The sequence below is a fragment of the Phalacrocorax carbo genome, chromosome 2 (genome assembly GCF_963921805.1).
Source record: "Phalacrocorax carbo chromosome 2, bPhaCar2.1, whole genome shotgun sequence".
Classification (NCBI taxonomy): Eukaryota; Metazoa; Chordata; class Aves; order Suliformes; family Phalacrocoracidae; genus Phalacrocorax; species Phalacrocorax carbo.
This window is the reverse complement of record NC_087514.1, coordinates 10,962,352-10,981,049: the sequence shown is the minus strand read 5'-3', so window position 1 is coordinate 10,981,049 and position 18,698 is coordinate 10,962,352.

Here is an 18,698-nt window from a genome sequence, read left to right as displayed (position 1 = left end):
ATTTAGGGGTTGTTTGTGTGGTGGCAAAGAAGGAACATCAAGCGTAGGCCAACACATCTCAGTGCTGCTTCACACAAACATGTGTACAAAAATATCATTTTGTCCCTTTTGCATGTGGAGCAGTAATATCAGGAACACTAATATAGATATATGCTTATAAGCTTTTATGTATGTAAGTCACTATTAGTACTTTTTCCATAGACATTTAGAAGAGGTGATTGGCTGATAGGCAACTTCCAACTGTTTTAAAGTGTGTCTTTTAATACACTTTTTAAAGGACTGATTTTTCACTGACAGCCATAATCAACATCATCATCATCATTATCATCATCATCATCATCATCTCCTATTCTCTTCTAGGATGCCCCAGGAACATAGGACAATTTTTCAGCTGTTTTTAGTTAAATAAGCATATGTGCCTAAGCATCCTGGTCTTGTTCATGACTCTGCTGTTGTAGGGAATAAATGGCTGGTCCAGAACACATAAAAAGTAACAGTCAAAATTAGAAGACTGAAGACAGATAGACATAGGTAAGCAAACATACAAACTGCACCAGAACAACAAAATTACTTGTCCTGGTAGACAGTTATGACTCTATTAGGCCAAAATGCTTTGGAGAAATCAGTATGTGGTTTGCTGACATTAACTTCTTTTTTGTCACCCAGTGTGACCGTGGAGTAGCTGGAGGATAAATTAAGCCATGGAAACAGCTTTGGAAATGCTCTATGGCAGAACACAGCTGCATTGTTAAAGTGAATGTGATGAACAGGGCTCAACTGTGTCCTCTACTGCAGGTCTGGGGCAGGTTGTCTGCCAGGGAAACCCTGAAGTTCCTTGAAGTGTGCTTAAGAAAGGTCAAGAAAAGAACTGTTGAAATATTGAATAAGATATTTCAGCAGAGCTCCTTGAATTTAACCAGTAAACTCTGCTGAATTATTTGTCTGAAAATATAGTCTTTTGCATTAAAATTTAGTAACACTCAATTGTGTGTTCTGGTCCATGTTTTTGCAAGTAGTAACAGACAATGAGAGATGAGAAATTTCACCTAAGCAGGAGGACTGCTGGTTGAAGAATGATTAACCACTAGAGTTTCTTAATGGTGTGCCAGGATTGTGTCTTACAGATGCTCTCCATAAGGAAATGAAGGTGTTCAGCCAGAAAACTCTTGGTAGCTTTCAGAGAGCAGTAAGAGCATTAATTTTCGACTCTGTGTAGCATACTCCCACTTGGGATAGAGGTTCAGCCAGGTGTGTGTATTGTTTGAGAGAAAGATACAGGAGGAACATATCTTTACCCTAAGCCAGATTTTAGACAGCTACAGCCAATACTGGGAAACAAGGGGGAAAGAGCAATAACATTGGCTAATGGGATTCTGGAGAGCCCTGCTCATGAATACAGAAATGAGAAATGCAGAAACAGTTCCTCATTTTTTAAGTTATAAAGTTACATCAAGGTTATCTTACTAGTCCTTTCTAACAGTTTTCTTACATCGTACCATCTGAACTTAGTCTAGAGGCTTTTTAAGTCAAGGGCAGTCTCTAATTTAGTACTCTGCCTTCTGGGCTAAGACCACTGAACACTATTTTAAGACAAGTTATAAATCAAAAACACAGAAGATGCTGATTCTTGGATAGGCTGATTTGCAGCCATTTCATCTGGGTTATTTCTTTTTAGTAAGAAAGTTAATGCTTTATCCTTTAGAATATGCTCCCTTTTTCATACACAGGAGCTCATTAGTGGAGGTTATGTACTTCTGGTGGAGGCCTGTATGGCCATTAATATAACAGCCTCAGGGGGGCAACCAGAGATACCGCACAGGTAGCGTGGTGAAACAGAAGGAGAAATGTTAAATGTGAAGCTCAACACTTGTGGATAGTCTGGTCACACAGATTTGTTTCACTTCTACCCTCTGCATTAGGGACCTCACAAGATAGTTCATTAGGGTCTTACAGGATGTCTGCTCATGGTGAGAAAGGAAGGAAAATACCTTCAGAAACTGCAACTCTACACAGTCAGGGATCACTCTATTAGCATCTACCTTGGAACCCTTGTACCTGTGGCTGTTTTCATAGACATTGTTTTATTACTCTTTACCTTTGAGAAGAAATCAATGGCTGCATTTTTTTTTTCCTTAACAATATTTCTCTTCAACAGATTTAAACCAAAGCCCATGGAAGCAATTAATGTTGATTTTAGGGCTGGGGCCAACTGTCTGTGTATCCCAACAACAGAAGAAGGGGCACATGCTGTCTTCTGCTGCTTCTGTGCTGAGGTGGAAATCTTGTAGATATTCTGCACATGTGAGCAGGACAAAGCATGTCAGAAGAAGAGGCTTCCCTGAGGTTAGCTATGGCTATAACTGCTGAAGTTTAGTCCACTGTGGCCTAAGTGCTAGAGCACATCCTTGGTTTCCAATATGATCCACATGCCAACAGTTGTTCAATTTTCATTGTATTTAGGGTGACAAATGACTTCATCTGATCATAAGACCAACCATAAGATCTGAATCCTAGTTTCATTACTCTCTTCTGAAGGACAACTTAGAGACCTGGTCCAGAGCTAACTGCCAGACTTAGCTTGTAGGCAGGGGTCCTTGTGTTCTCCCATGTCCATTCAACAGTCATGGTGGCTGGGCTTATGTGTCCACCAAGGGTTGGCATTGGAGCAAGTGCAATTATGGCAACATATTCACTGCCAAAACAGATGTCCCTGTCTCCTCTGTGGGGGGTTTGGTCCACAGGCCAGAGCCAACCCACAGGCCTCCAGCTGGCCTTCCTGATTTAAACCTTTCAAAAAGCTCCGATTAAATAAATAATTGCTATATAATGAAGTAAAAGCTCTGACCTACAGTAACTGACAGAAAGACATTAACTTCCAGGCTCAACTGAAATTTAAGAATATAATAAGGAAAGATAAATCTGTTTCTGACACAAAGACCAGGGAAGTGCATGAGGACTTTTAATGAATTAGAAGATATAAAATGGTCCCTTCAGACCAGAAAGTAAAAATAAAGTAGTGGGAAACAAACTGCTTTTTTTTCCTTAAAAGCCTGCAGTTTCTAACCTGCTGTGAAGAAGGAAATGCTCCAAATACTTCCCTGGTTAAAGTGTTGCAGCAGAAGGGGAAGATCCTGACCAAAGGGACACAAAGGGTCCTGCATTTGACATTTATGAGTGGGAGGCAACATTACCAGATGTTCATAAAAGTGTAGCTTCCAAATTGAGTTCCATGAAGCCAAATATCTCATTTCATTTGGTTTTCTTTTTCCCCTATTGACTGAGCTACAGCAGGATCTACCAAGATGATAATCCCATACTGCAGGGGGCTGGGGTTCAGCAGCTAAGAGGGCTTTTCCATCTCTGACCATGGTTAATCCTCAAACTTTTATGTGAGAAAGTACAGGAGACCATAAGCTATGGATGGAGGTATCTCTACATATTACCTACGTACAATTCTGTGTCAACCCAATGCAGTGAATGGTCAGACCTCACTTGGAGAAAATCAGTCCAGGTACCGAATCAGGCCAGCCAATATTTTTCTTACCTTTTCCCTGCTGTCTGGGGTGGGGCATCTGGAGGGATTGGTCTTCACTCACTCCGCTGTCCTCAGTGCCTTCTCTGTGAGTATCTGTAGCTGCATGTCCACCCTGTCTGGGTAGCAGGTTGGAGACACCAGTGCTCCTCAGACGTCATGTAAGGAGCAAAGACACTCTCAATTTCTGGATCGTGCTCCAGAGACCTGGCTTCTAAATGTCAAGCATTTCAGCACATTACTTCTAGGCTCCTAAATTTCTTTTCAAATCTGACCTTAAGCAACTCTGAGATCTAAACTGTAGTGTTATTTAGCAGCAAGACAGCTGGCCTCAGTATCTTTTGCTACCTGATGTACGAGTGATCTATTAAAACACTCACCGTGACTTTGCATCATGTGGGCACAAAAAAACACCACAATTTCACAAATGCAACTCCACACCCTTAAAAGCTAGAGCGGCCACACATACAAACCCCACCATTTCCCACTGCTTTTCTCTCCCTCACATGGAGGGAGGATCCCAAAGGAATCCTCTTACTGGGAGCTGAACAACACATAGAGCTTTGACACAGCTAGTTGTACTGAGGTTACTATAATCTCCAATTCATTTATTATAGCCCATTGCAGTTAAGCTTGTTTGCATATGTGCATACACATATGTATGACACAATGCGCTTGAAAACTTCTTCCTTTGTGTATTGCTAGTCCCTAGGTCATAGGATTTAAATTATCTCCTCTGCCTCTTTAAACAGACACCATTCCATGTCATTTTTTCTAACAGCTGTGGGCTGCATCCTGCCAGCTGTTTGGTGGATGTCTGGATCAGCTGTTAGGGCTGCGTGTCGGCTGGAGCTGGAACGGGGCCTCTTGGCTCAGCTACAAATGTCCTCACATATCTTGGTTAGAGCTATTCCTAGACGAGCCTTGCATTAGCTCTCAAGATGAAGGAGTAAGTTTTGAAGTAAATTAATCATCTCCATGGGAAAACAAGGAAAGGAAAAGAATCACTAAGATGATGGATTGCTCAGAAAGTAAGTTTGGGTTGTGTGTGTATGTGTCACAACAGATGGATTTCTTACATCTGTGCAACAAACGTTATGTATTTCAGGTAGGAACCCTGGCTTGTCAAAGCCCAGCAAAACAAGGTTGGTAGAGATTTAGTGCTGAATTTTCAAATCTAGTGAAATGGAACTGTTAACAATATCTTCAACTGCTTTAAATCACCTTAGTTTATTACATGCAGTCTTTGCAAGCCAGGGTTGCAGGCTAGTCAAAGAATGGGGAAGAAGGCTAGCTGAGACAGAAAGTAAAATGGGACCCTTCCAACTTTAACCTGCTGAAGAGTATAAAATCCAGACCAGAGTCATAATTACTGGGAGCATAGGTGAAGCAGGCCAGCTACATTCTCCCCATGATACTGTTCACCAGATACTGAGCAACAGCATGGCACTGCACAGGTAGCCTGCAAAACAAGAATTGAGCACAAGCCAAGTTGGTGACGGTTTTCTGATGACAGTTTAAATCTCACCATTCTTAATAACTTTGCTACTTTGCCAATACATCCACTTAATGTGCTTATCCTAGAGCTGCAAACTGACTCCCAAGGCCTCCCCAGGTACCTAAAGCATTGGCTGTCAACTATCCAGCTGTCAAAACATGTAGCTTCACCTCTGACAGCTTCCTTGATGCAGTTTAAAAACTGTCAGTGCAAAATTCTATGGAATGTTGGAAAATGGCAATGCAAGGACTGCAAAATGTATGCTCAGTGCAGTATGAACATCAGTAAACAAGTATTAGAAGGAGGTAAAAGAGCCACTGCCTCTCATGTAAGGGCTGGAAGTTACCTTCAGATTGCAAGCCCTCCCATAATCATAGGACAACAGCTCCTGGTCAGATGTGCTAGTGCTTGTCTATCCCTAGTCTGTGGGTTTCATGACAGAGGGATGAGAGCTGGGAGCTCCCAGCTCTGTCCTGCTGGGAGCTACTTCAGGAGAGAATGGGGCTGGGGATGAGTGAGCCTGGGAGAGAGAAGGTTGGGGATTCCTCTTCCATTTTTCCTTTTTCTCTCTTCCAAAAGGTAGCTGAATGCCACTGTGCCTGTGATAACATAACTGATAACTGAGCAGGACTGGAAGCTGGAGCAGCGCAGCCTCATTTGGGTGCACTCTGTGTTGATGGGGTGCATAGGCAGGGCTTCTCAGGGGACATGCATCTGAGACATACTACCTGCTAGAGCCCCATGCATGCTGTTGTTACCCACATCAGTGAGGCAGGTCAGACAGAGACATGTCAGCTTGTTCTTTTCCCCTCTGTCTTCTCTGCGCAACCCAGATGGGGCATGAGGCCCCGTTCTGCCAGGGGCACCATTCTGCATGGACAAAGCAGGGTGGAGCATGTGTCCTCACCGCTGGACAGAGATGAGAGGGGTGGTTAGCAGAAGGCAAAGGAAGAGAAAAAAAAAAAATCTCTGCTCTCTCTATTTCTGATTGTTTTGTTGCTGATTTATGTCTGTCTGTCTTCAAGCCCTTCTAGGCAGGGACAATTTTACCCTCTATGCTTGTGCAGTGCTTAAGACCACAGCCATGCTATGCTATCACAGCAGTAGTAACAACAGTGGGATTAAATGTGAAGTGTTAATATGCTACATATCAAGCAAGCCTGCATTCCTACAGAAGTCATCAGTGAATGCATGTGCAGAAAGCTCTGTGAACTTGATCAAGAAGAGAACTGAATTAGTGGAAAGCAGGACAGTAGCAGAGCCCATGCATGTGGCCAGAAGGAAAACAAAAAGGCTCTGGGAGTTAACTAAAGCCCATTGTTTTCCTTCCACCAGATTTTTTTTTAATATTTGTTTCTAGTGGCGGACACACAAATGTGTGAGGCGCTTTTCAACCTCAGTCATGTCACAGACAAAGCAATTGGATAGAGATGAAGGGAAGGGTGATGCCTCACAAGCAAGTCCAGTGGCAATTCTTCACTCCCCAGTAGAACAAGTTTTAAATCTAAAAGTTATATACCTATACGTGTGTGGGTGCACATACGACAAAGAGGTATTTCAGGTGCTTTTCTTTATGTAAGCGTGAGCTCTATCCAAGCGTCTGCTGGATCAGAGCCAGCCAAGTGAAAGAATGTAATGAGGAAACATGCAGAGGATGATGCTTTTAATCCTGGCAAACTTTTCATTGTTCTGACTTTCTCAGCCCTGAAGCCTCCCAACTAACCTTTATCCACTTATCGTCTGCTCACAAAATGAGCTTTTCCCCAGTTCTTCAAAAGACAAACCTCTCTTCCACCAGCAGAGCCTAACTTTGATCTCCAGGCTCTGCGGGGCACTTACCCAGACAAAAATGCATTCAGAGATGTCCACACCTGTTCATGCCTTAAAATTACACATCTGGTTATTTCAGACTACATCAGCTGTATGCTTCCATCTCTCACTGCCTCTTTCTCTCAGAGCTACTACTCCCAGGCCTCGGTGTGCAGAGCAGAACTGAACCAGCAATATGGTGACTTTCTGATTTTAATGTCTTGACAAGGCTGTCATTCCTTACTTTTCAGCACTGCTTTCCTTCAAGTTCAAAAAGGATGGCTGCAGCATGCTTTCTCCCCCTCCCTTCCCCACCACCCATGGGCATATCGTCACTCAGGGTTTTGAAATTTGGAGGTTTGATTGGGGTGTGTCAGGAACAGACCTTCATGAGCTTTTCAAACAGGGTCAGGAAGATCCTTTACTTGCAGTTGAATAGTTCGAATGGAAAAAGACACCCCATTAAGAAAAAAAAAACAAACCAACAAAAAAAGCCAGTTTGGGTGAAAATGCACATCTTGACTGTGGACAGCAGGACAGTAGGGCACTTTCCTATATGTCAGCTAGTTCCAGAATGAAACAGAAGATGAGTGCTTAAAGACAGCTAAGGAGCCAGGGGTGGGTGCCTAATCCTTCAGCTGTTTCTTCCAAGTCTCCATAAGTGTTCCCACTCTTGTGGTTTTCAGAGATTTTCCTTCGAGACTAGTTGACAGCCTGATAGCATTTCACTATCAGTTTTCTTCTCAATGTCTCCTGTTACTTTCAAAAACCATAAAAAGAGGGATTTCTTCTCTCTTCTTTTCTGTTTGCACACAGCTTCCAGTCACACATTTTCATATTCTGTCTGCTAAAGGCTGGCAATAGCACAATTTTGGTAAGTGATAGTTTACATGACTTCCTATACAAATCAGTGTAATTTAATAATTGTGTAATTAATCTGTCATATCTCTGAAATCACATTCTTTTTGCCATTGATTGCTCTTCCTTGAGTTGAATTCCTTTAATTGCCCTGTTTTCTAGTACATCTCTTAGTAAGTGAATTTTTCCAAATTAAAAAAGCACCAGAAAGAGAATGTTTCAAGAAATAGTCATGTTTATAGGTCTTTGTAGTTCTCTGTTATGACTGTAGCTTCACATCCAATTTCTTGCCCACCCTCATATTTGCACTCCTGTTGGCATGCTGAGTCCTGATTTGAAGATCCGTCCCGAGTTTGTTTCTTTTCCAGTTCTGAGGCAGTTTTCCACTATATTCTCCAAGGCTTCAAGTGGCACAGTCATCTCAACAGCTGGTTCTCTGAGTGCACTTTCCTTTAGACGTGTGTTTTTCCAACTGTTTTGAATCAAAACCCAACACCTTTTACAGGAAGTCTTAGGACAATTTTATGCAATGCTGCTTCAGTGGCATGTCATTTAAAAGCAAATAAAGATCAGGCTGAACACTGAAAGCACGCTTATTTCTCCCATTTTTTTTGCAGCTGTGGGGTGGGGTGTTTGTTTTGTTTTGTTTTGTTTCATTTATTTCATGATTGTCTTGTTGAGATGTATGTGTCACCACTAGTCAATGAGCTACCAACCAAGTATATCAATCCAAATCAGCTTTCTATACATTCTTATTTTCATATGCTTTGTTCTTCTAGAAAGAACTATTCTTAAAGAGGCCACAAAGTTACCTTTATCTCTTTCATGTTTTTTTAGAGTGCTTCCAAAAGTTTGACATTTTAAAATTACTGTTATCAGGAAGGGAGATAAAATTCCATAAATAAAATCTTTGTAATTCAGATGTGCTAGAAGAAATAATATGGCTCTGACAGCAGGTCAGCTGCGTGAGGGCATAGCTATAAAAAGAAAACTTTCCTAACTAGCTCCAGCACAATCTACATATGTGAAACTCTTAGGATTGAAAAAATCACTTTTTCCCCTGTGAGAAAAACACCAGAATACAATTGAGGTGAAGGATTTTCACAGGTATTGACTCACAAAATCTGTACATTGGAAACTATAATAATACCCTTACTGGAGTCTCACACTTGAAACGTTTTGACAGAAAACACATCAGCAGTTCCTGCAGCTGGGCATAGGCTCATCTCTCTTACCAAAGCAAGTTGTCAGTCTCTATTCAGAGCACTTTTCTTTCCCAGTGAAGCTCATGACACAGTCTGGTCTCTACCCAGAGGGAATCCAGTCCTACCCACAGATGTCAGAGCAAAGACCTACCCTGGTAGAGGAGCTGGGTGATGGGTTCCCATGGGTTACTTGGGCACCGCATGGCTGGGTAGGATCTGGCGGAGCTCTCCCTGGACAGGGTGGATGAGTGGCAGGGAGAAGTGATGGCTCTGGGAGAGAAAGTCTGAGCTAGAGTTTGTTATGCCTTTGCTAAAGGAGTTTAACTCTGAGATGAGAGCGACAGTGAGCTGACATGAATGAGTAGTTTGTCTTCTGAGGCCAGATAGGGTATGTTTTTTCTCCCTTTGCAAATGCACACAAAGGGGAAAGGTGCTGCAGATCAGCTGGTGGAGGGGCAGAATTACTTGCAGGAGATCCCATTGCAATAATGAAGTTACGTTTCAGTGGATGACCAACAAGCAGCTGCCTCCCTCGCTGCCACTAATCCTTTACCACTCAAGAAAATCTTCCTTGTTTATATTTACCTTAACCAAATGTTTAGTGGAAGAACTGCTGAGGCATCAGCCAGCCTCCTGTTAAAGGTTGCACATTATGCTGTGGCTGTGGATGCACATGCAGACTACGAGGCTGTCACAAAAGCCAAACCATAGTAGTCAGGGATCAAAGAGTTTGGGACTCTTCTGGGAGCACCCTATCTACAGATCATGCTGACTGCATACAGAAAGCAGCCTGAAATTAGGGAAAGGCCTCAGCGGGAGGGGGATGAATATTTGCCTTTCCCTCCTTTATAAACTATTGTTACACTTCAGGGATCTTTGATCTCACTACAAGGGATGGCAGGGAGGGAAGTACTGGGAGGACTCTCTGTTCCTCTTAATGCTATCTCAGTTCTTCATCTGAGATGCAGCAACAAGTTTAATTCAAAGACAAATTGTGTGAACTCCATGTGTGTTCCTAGCCCCAGAATCAAGGATATTCTCAGATCAGAATGAATTACAAAGCACCATGGAAAAAAGGAGTGAAGTTACACTGCTGTTAGCAAAGTTAGAACCTGATACTCTTAATAATTTTAATAGCCTCATATTGTAATTCCTCCCTGAAACTGATGTCTTTGGTGCAGACAGAGGATAGATGGGATTGCCTTTTTATCTAGCCAGTTTGCCCTGACATGATGGGAGTGACAATGATGTCAATGTAATGCCCTGAAGAATAATAAAGAAATAAAAATGCAGTAACACAAAGAAATGCAGTGCTGTGACCACTGCTGGTCTACAGCTACTTACCCACTGTAGAAACTTGGGCAGGGAAAGGGAGGGGGAGGGGGTTTTGCTGCATTTTCCAGAGCCCATAATCAAGATCATGAAACCAAAAAGCTACTAACATAATGGATGTAGGTAAAGCTGAACAGTAAAGTTCCTGTTTCTGTTCCTATTTGTTCCTGTGTGAACATTTTCACATAAAGCAAGATGGCCAGATACTGAACACATCAGCTGCATGAATCTGTTTCGTTTACATATGTGAATCTGTGTCCCCCCCTTCACACACTTTTGCAGCTAGGGCAAAATTTAATGGGGCATGATATGGCCTTGCTTATGCTCCATGTCCACAGTGCCAGACATTCACTCTGAGCTAACGTTAAGATGCGTGTGGAGGGTACAATGGAACTGGAAGGTGATGGCTGCTGAGCAAGAGAAGCCTAGCAGCATCTCATGTCTGGTAAGACTTACACTGCAAACTAGCGTTGCAGACATCAGAACTCATGTTGCTATTTCACACCTGAGAAAAGATACCTGAACACATGATGTGTGTGTATGTGCTGCAAACACATCTGGAAAATAGGTTTTCTGTTGACAACCCTGGCTCACTTCAGAGAAGAAGTGCTGGGAAAAGGCAGTCTGGGCATTTGCAATTGTTTGCAGAAACTGGTAGGGAGCAATGGAGTAATAAGCTCCTACTTTTGCAAGGTGTGGAAAATCCCACATGAGCTTCTCAGCTTCTTTGATTTCTAGTGACTGGTGAGAACACAGGGTACAGAAGGTTTAGTATGATTCAGACTAGCAGCTGATATTCCCTAAAATTTTTAAAGGGTTGGATTCCTGCCTAAAACAATAAAATAACCCAGGTCAAGTCTTACTCCAATTCTTTCATGGATATACTAGACCTTTAGGAGAGAAATAAGGTCCTTGTTGTAATCAAATCAGTGCTTCTTTTTTGAGCTGTGATTTCAGATGTGTCCTTTGCCTCAGAGAGATAAAGGAGGAGTATTCATATTGTCAAACTTCTGATATCTAGGTAAGATCCTGAGAGAAACTTTCAAGCTTCCATTGACCACAGCAGCAGCCTCAGCTCCAAAATTACAGTTAGCAAGTGTAAATCCTATTAGGTGTTAGCGGCCTTGAATTGAAGAAAATTTGCAATCCACAGGGAGCCTAAATGAAGTGGTCCCAAGTTACAGATACACTTACGCGGTGTGAATCTAACTGCAAATCAATGTTTGGATCTTCATGAGAGGCAACTGAGTTAATAATGATGGTTACCAAGGTCACAAGTATGTGACTTTGCTTGACAAGAGAAAACAACTTATATTGTCAATAGTACTTGAGGATGGAGGAGAAGTGTGCCTAGTATTAAGTGGCATCACAGTTCTCCTTGGAGACAAAATAAGAAGCCAGCTATCTCCCACTGATACTGGTAGGAAATTATTTTGTCAGGATATGGTGGGATCACTCCCCCCGATCCCTAGCCACAAGGCAGGTACTGTAACTTGCTGGTGTGTATATGGAATCACTGGAAGACCTATGGTCAACAGCTGGTGCCTTTAGAAGCTATTATTCCCTTCGCTACCTTTGCTGAACTAGAGCTTTCTGGAACAGTATGAATTAATTCCCAACAGTTGTGAATCCTGCATAATTCATTTATTCATGTGCCTGTAAAAGGCATTAAAATTTAAGAGTCTGAAATAAAAATGAGTGTAATTGCACCTGGTTTTAGATTCTTTCCCATTCTGCTCTACCATTTCATTTTTACTGCCATTTAAATGGCACGATGTTTAATTGAAAGCTCTGAATTGCTGATTGCTGTTACAATGCAATTCTCAGTGGGGAAAAATACACCCTTTGTAAATTATTTGGAAATGAAGTGGTATCTTTGCTATGCACAGTCTCAGATATGGATGTGGAAAGCCAGAACTGGAGCTGTGATAGTGCCTATAATTTCTGGCTTAATGAAGATTCATAGGACTGGTTTTAGTGAGCAAACTGTGTGAAACCTGTGAGAGCTCTTGCGTGTATGGGGACACATAGCACACATTTCACCAGGGCTATTCCCATGCTGGGTTAATTAGCAATAGTAGCTTTTAGAAATTTATTAATTTGTTTAACCATATCTTCAGAAATTGAGCCTGACAAATTTCCACAAAAAAAAAAAGGAAACAACACAATTAAACATAAATCAGACATAAGACAACTTGGGAAAGCTGCACACCACACAATCTAGCGAAAGGGCTGTTGGTCGCACTACATGAGTGATGCTCTTCACATGTAGCACAACATTATAAGGTACTACTGTGCAAAGTGCTATACCCAGAGGCAATAAGGTAGCTCTACCCTAGCAAGAGTAGGAAAAAGGAGGTGAGGCCAACTGAGGGAGCTCATGCTGTCAGTGAAACACCCATGATCAGGGAGCTAAATGGTGAGTTTATGAAATTATCTCAGTATGTCATCTCCAGAGGCTTCGAGCCAATGAAAAAGGCTTTCCCAACGGTGCAGTGGTCTGTGGATCAGGATCCTTTCTGCCAGATATCAACTCTAGTGAGACTTTTACATGTTTTGGAATCAATTGTAAAGGAATGATGAAGCATAAGACTCAAGGCTACTCTTAAAAAAGGAAATATCCAGAAAGGAAAATTGCAATGAAATACACATTGTTTGTGCTCAGGATTCGCTGCACACTCCTGCTATTACTTTGATGGAATGGAGCTCTTTGGGTTGTTTTTTTACTTCATACCTAATCCAAAACTTCAGCCAACATTTGGAAACAATAAATTCCTGAGCTGGGTTTCAAGTTGACTCTGATTAGACTGTGGTTTGGATCATTCCTTCACCCTTGCTAAATTTGTGCCTGAAAAAAGCCCACAGAATTCAATGCACATCAGTTGTTACACATTTTCTTTTTAAATTTAGAAATATTGGGTTCATCTGAATACAAACCTGATAGAGAGGGCACAGGAGGTGATATTTCTTGATAATATCTCTGGGAAATAAAACCACTGATACTTTTGCACAGCTCTAGTTTCCAGCCACTGTTACGTTTTAATGATATGATCAATAACCATATAGATAGAAGGGACATTTCCTACCACACAAAATAGAATAGCTTGAAACATGAGAAGTGGTTTCTGCATCCCTTTAACTGGTGGTTAACCTCATTGAATTACTGCACCTGCCAAGGCTGTGAGAACTAAATACAGCTGGTGTCAGCGTCTGGCCAACTGAACACAACCCTATGTTAATTTGAGCAGATGTAAGCAACTACTCTGGCATGACGTGATGAGACTGTGCTTCATCAAAAGCTCGAGTGATTGGTCCTGAGGTGCAGACACCAGGGCAGATACAGTTAATTTTTTCTCTCTCTTCACTGAATCCTGCCCTGCCAAACCCATAAAATCAGGGGTAATCCAGGCTGGAAAGGAGCATGTCCAGGAAGCTTCAGGAGGAGCAGGAAGCTACTTTCACCTCAAGGCCTCTCAGAGCAGTTGAGTTGTCAGGTGGAGACAAGGAAAGAAGAAAAGGCCTTAGGGGATACCTTGTCCAGGCATCCCCTAACCGTAAGCACTGCACAAAAGAATAAAACAACAGCTTTGTACCCCAAGGGGCAGAGGACAAAGTCAAGACTCAGAAGTGTAAGAACAAAGAAACCAGGGTCTTGGAAACTAGCAGGCAAGCAGAGTTTTGAGAAGGAATGTGATGAAGAAATTAAGTAGCTGAGCAGACATACTTTGAGGAGATGCCCTATCTGGGATGCTGCTTTTGTTTTTCTTGTGATTGGTTTTGCTTTTTTCAGCAAAGAAGCTTGCTTGCAAACTAAGCAAGAAGGTGAAGGAGAACAAGAGGAGAACTCCGGGGCACATCCTTTTATTTCCTTCCATGCCTTACCTCAAAATGATCTGTACTAATTCCTTCAGCAAACACCACATACAAGACTGAGCCAGTGAATTATTTCCTTCTTATAAGAAGTTTCACCTGAACCTCTTGCATGGTCCCAAGAATATCTTGCTTGTCCTACACTGAGCACAAGATGGCCAGGAGAGGGATGCTGAGCTAGACAGGCCTTTATTTTGACTCTGCATGCAGTTCAACTCTCATTGACTCCTCTGAAAGCTCATCCTATTTACATTTTTGAAGCCTGGAACAGAAGCATCTTAATGAATGTAAGGAATGCAGCCAGCCTGTCCCTCCTCCTCCAGTGCTGCATAATCTCCTATATTATTTTGTTGGGCTTTATTTAAATGGAATGAATGTAAGGTTACCAGATCCCTAAAGTACCCTCAGTTCTATAGCAGACGAGGGAATGAAGTAACATTTACACAGCAACCTGCCCTTACAAAACATACAGGCACATACATAGACATGTAATACTACCCGATGGTTAGAATTATATGGTTACTCTATCTGTGAGATGTATCCTTTTATGTATATGCAGATTATGTAGAGACATTAGATATAAATTATATGGACACAATAGGGGGCATCACTGGGAAAATTCAGATTAAGGCCAACAGAATTAGTCACGTGTTTGAAGTTCACATGCATGGGGGGTTTTATGTTTCTGAACTGGAGCCACTAAGCAGTCATCCATGCATAACTTTCTTCCTCTGGATAGGTATACAATAAGGAGCATGAATAACACGGATGTGAAACCTTACTGCCCTTCCCCGCTCTTCTCACACAGAATCCCATGACCACATTTTTTACAGTTAAAAGGTTACTCAATATTATTTTAATGTCTATCTTTTTATGAATACTGAGGCTGTATTTGCTTTGTCAGAACAGGAAAAACTTCAGGATTATGTCTCGGATTAGAGACATGCAAATCACTGCAATGTAGTTATAGTGTGACACCTAATAACAAGGATGTTATTTCACAGATTGCCACACTTAGGTCACAAGAATGTCTGGATGAGGTGCAAGATACATACGATGGGACCAGATGACCTCTTGAGGTCCCTTCCAACCTGAATTATTCTATGACTTATGATCTTACGTTTTTAGGGGACAAACAGCTAAGCTGGGCAACTGCAGCATGAAAATGAAAGAATGAAGCTTTTCCTTGCATATCTGTCTCCTCATGTGGCTTCCCTTATTTTCTTCACCTCTTTTTATACTCCCCTGTACAGCAATCTTGCAGGTTTTCTTAACTGGGATTTCTCAGGTAGAGGAGACAACCTATGAGAAATGGAAGTTTCACAACAGATTTGGTGATATCCTGTTTCTCTTAGCTGTTCTGAAGCTATGTCAGGGTGAGTTAAAGATTTTCTACCTCCCGCAGTCAGGAATCAAGAGAAGGAGAGCCAAATTCTCTGATGCTCATTTCTGCTCCCCATGCCCACCTTTGTTGTAGCATTGGTATCATCCGTGCAGGAAGCAGCTCAGGTTACTCTGCAGTATGGATGGCTCTGTGCCCCCATCTCCAAACTGACACCTTGGCAGTCACACCTATATTTTAGCTCAGTCTGTAAATCTCGGCCACAGAAGTCGTGGGACAAAGTCACATTCTGGAGCACTTCCAGAAAGGCCATAGACAAGTAAAGTGTTACAGTCCTTTTCATTTAAGGTGTTAACCAGCAACATGAGAAACCAACCTGCTTCTAAAGCAGGTTGGTTAAACTATTGTGGTTGACCTCAGGCCATTAGATGAAAAAGTCCAAATTTTAATATCACAGAAATTTCAAACCTGCCACTCAGTTTCTGCCTACCCGAAAGGCACCTAAGTTTTTTTGCAGGGAATTCCATCCAGCAGCTACATTTCTTTTCCTAGTGGTGTGCAGTGACCTGGTGATCTGCAAAACCTCATCTGCATTCACACTGTCTGTACCACTCTCTGTCCCCACACCTCTGAGGCCCAAGGTGGTGAGCAGTCTGACAGCAGGGCTGGCGGCACTTCTATCCTCCATGACCCAGTTATTACAGCCCACCTCTGTGTCAGGAGAAACATGGCTTCTCACTCATCCAGACCAAAGCAGGAATATGATATCAGGACTCAGCTCTGGGAGAGTTCTTGAGTCACCAGACTATTATTTTCCGTTTTTGAGAACAGCTTTGCATAATTTAAGAAAATATTCAGGAGGCCACAGGGAGCAAGAGAAAGGCATCCTAACAGTTGTGGTCCTTCATTGAATTAGTGGGGTCCAGATGTTGCTGGGGTGAAGAGTGATTCCAGATAAAGTGGAATTCTTACAGAAGGACTGGTTGTTTCACTCACTTTGGAGAAGGGAGTCTTGACTCTCAAGCCCAGCAGAAGCTGGATTTGAAGCTCCCCTGTCCATGAAGAGCTAACATGGCCTAGGTGAAAAAAGAGTTTACATTTCTCTTACTTCTGGGACCTACTTGGCAGAGACAGGTTTTAAGCCTAAGCTCCTTCTTACTATTGTTACAATCAGCTCAGCAGCTAGCTGAGCATACAGCATAGCCTGCTGTCTGTTCCAGTTCACAATCCTGTACAATGAGCAAGTCTGTTAACTGGCCTTCAATTTCATATGTGAAACAGAAATACTAGCATTTTGCTGCCTCTCATGGATGTTGAGAAGGAAGATAGTGATATGACCTTACACTATGCTGATGAAGACAACACATGTATCTAGAAAATGAGGCAATCTCTTGGTTTTCGCTGTGTAAGGCCTAAGTGATGTTGCCTGGTTAGATACTCAGCTAGTACAACATTAAGATGTCTGTGCTATCCTGCGGGGGAATTCTGGCTGTAAAGCAAAAAATACTTATCAGACTACATCTTTTAAATGTTTCCACAATCTTAACCAAACATGGATTAATCTCAAAGTGATCCAACATTAAATATTTCAGTTCAATTTAACAAATTATAATTTTCTATTTAGTTGACCCAATCTATAACTAAAATGTAGCAAGGTCCTTTTTGCCAGAACTGGATCTTCTGTAGCACAGTTATTTCCACAAAAAAAAAATCCCTGGCCAGTCCTGTATATAAACTAGGAAATCTCCAATCTCCATGAGTAGTGATGGCTCAAGTAGCTTAGCCTTTTTCCAGACCTGTGTCTGGCATAAATCTGAGAAGCTTCTTGTAATTTTGGAAGAAATAAGCCACAAAGGAAGTTCCAGCTGCAGATTAACTTGTCTATTACAAAACTTTTTTGCTGTGTGTGTCACACTAGGAAAATAATAGTAATAATAATAGCACTCTAAATAGAAGTTGCATTTTAGTGCTGCCAGCAGCTGGTATAGCAAGCAAGATAGTCAGGGATGGAAACATACCATCAAAATAACATTAACAACTTTTGCTGGACTGCTCTTTTCCAGATGCTACAGAGCTAAATGACAGTTGCTAAATATTAGAAAGGGAGAAATATTTAAGTCATCTAGTGTTCTAAGCAGTCAGCACACTATTCGCTTTACAGCAGTTTTGGCACAGCAATTATCTAAACGCAGGTAAAAAAACCCACAACCCTACAGTAATCAGAGCTTAGATTATATTAAGTTTATGGCACTAGAAAAATTTCTTATTCAGGGTTTTGTTCAGAACATAGAGAAGTTCTGTCAGAACAGATGGGCGGGGATAGTAAGAGCTACATGAGGAAATTACAAAAAAACAATGCTACTGACTTTTAACAGACTTTAAACTCCCGCCTTCGGCAGATGCCACCTTTCCTCCATACTGCAAAATTTTTCAACTTACAAGTTACAAGTTTACAGTCTATTCTGTACAAGGTAGGCAATTCACAATGTCCAGAAACAGTGCTCAAAATGACAAAGGCATTGAAAGGAATTTATAGATTGTGACTGCCCTGTGTAGTTGGCTTTTAGTTATGTGAAAGTAGCACTTAAAGCTGCATCTTCAATTAGAAGTGTCTACCTATAATGTGATCACAGTCTCTATAGAAAGGGAATAGGCATGGGGAAAAAAATCCAAAAAAGATCACATTCAGACCTCCTACTAAAGGTGCCAAACTATGAGCTGAGACTAATTCTCTCTTGACTGATTAGGGAGCAAAGGTCTGGCAGCTCTGGATAAGAGGCAGCCGCAGTAGCTCATCATCGAGTGTAGATGTCAAAAAAGTAGCAATGACACTGTTACACTCTTAAAGTAGAAAGTCTATATGCAGCCTATATAGCCTGAAGCTCAGCTATGAATCAGCCTCCTAATGATTTCAAAAGAGATCTTAAAAGCTTAAAGTGCTGAACCTGAGTGAGTCAGACAAAATCACAAAGGAAGCCCCCTGCAGAAAAGTTGAATCACTTCTGTCCTCATGCAATGCCTTCCTCCACGATCACTTTTCTTCTTTAAAGATCGTTATTAATAGTTTTAGTGATGAAAATATGTCAACACAACAGTGTCATATGCCCTAAAGGTTTGCAACCTAAGGACCAGAACCTTCAGTTGGATCAAAATTGAATAACCTATGCGTCCAAAGCGTTCTGTATGTATTTTTATTTCCAGGCCATCAAGCTGTGCAAAAAAAAAAAAAAAAAAAAAGCACAGCAAAACTTG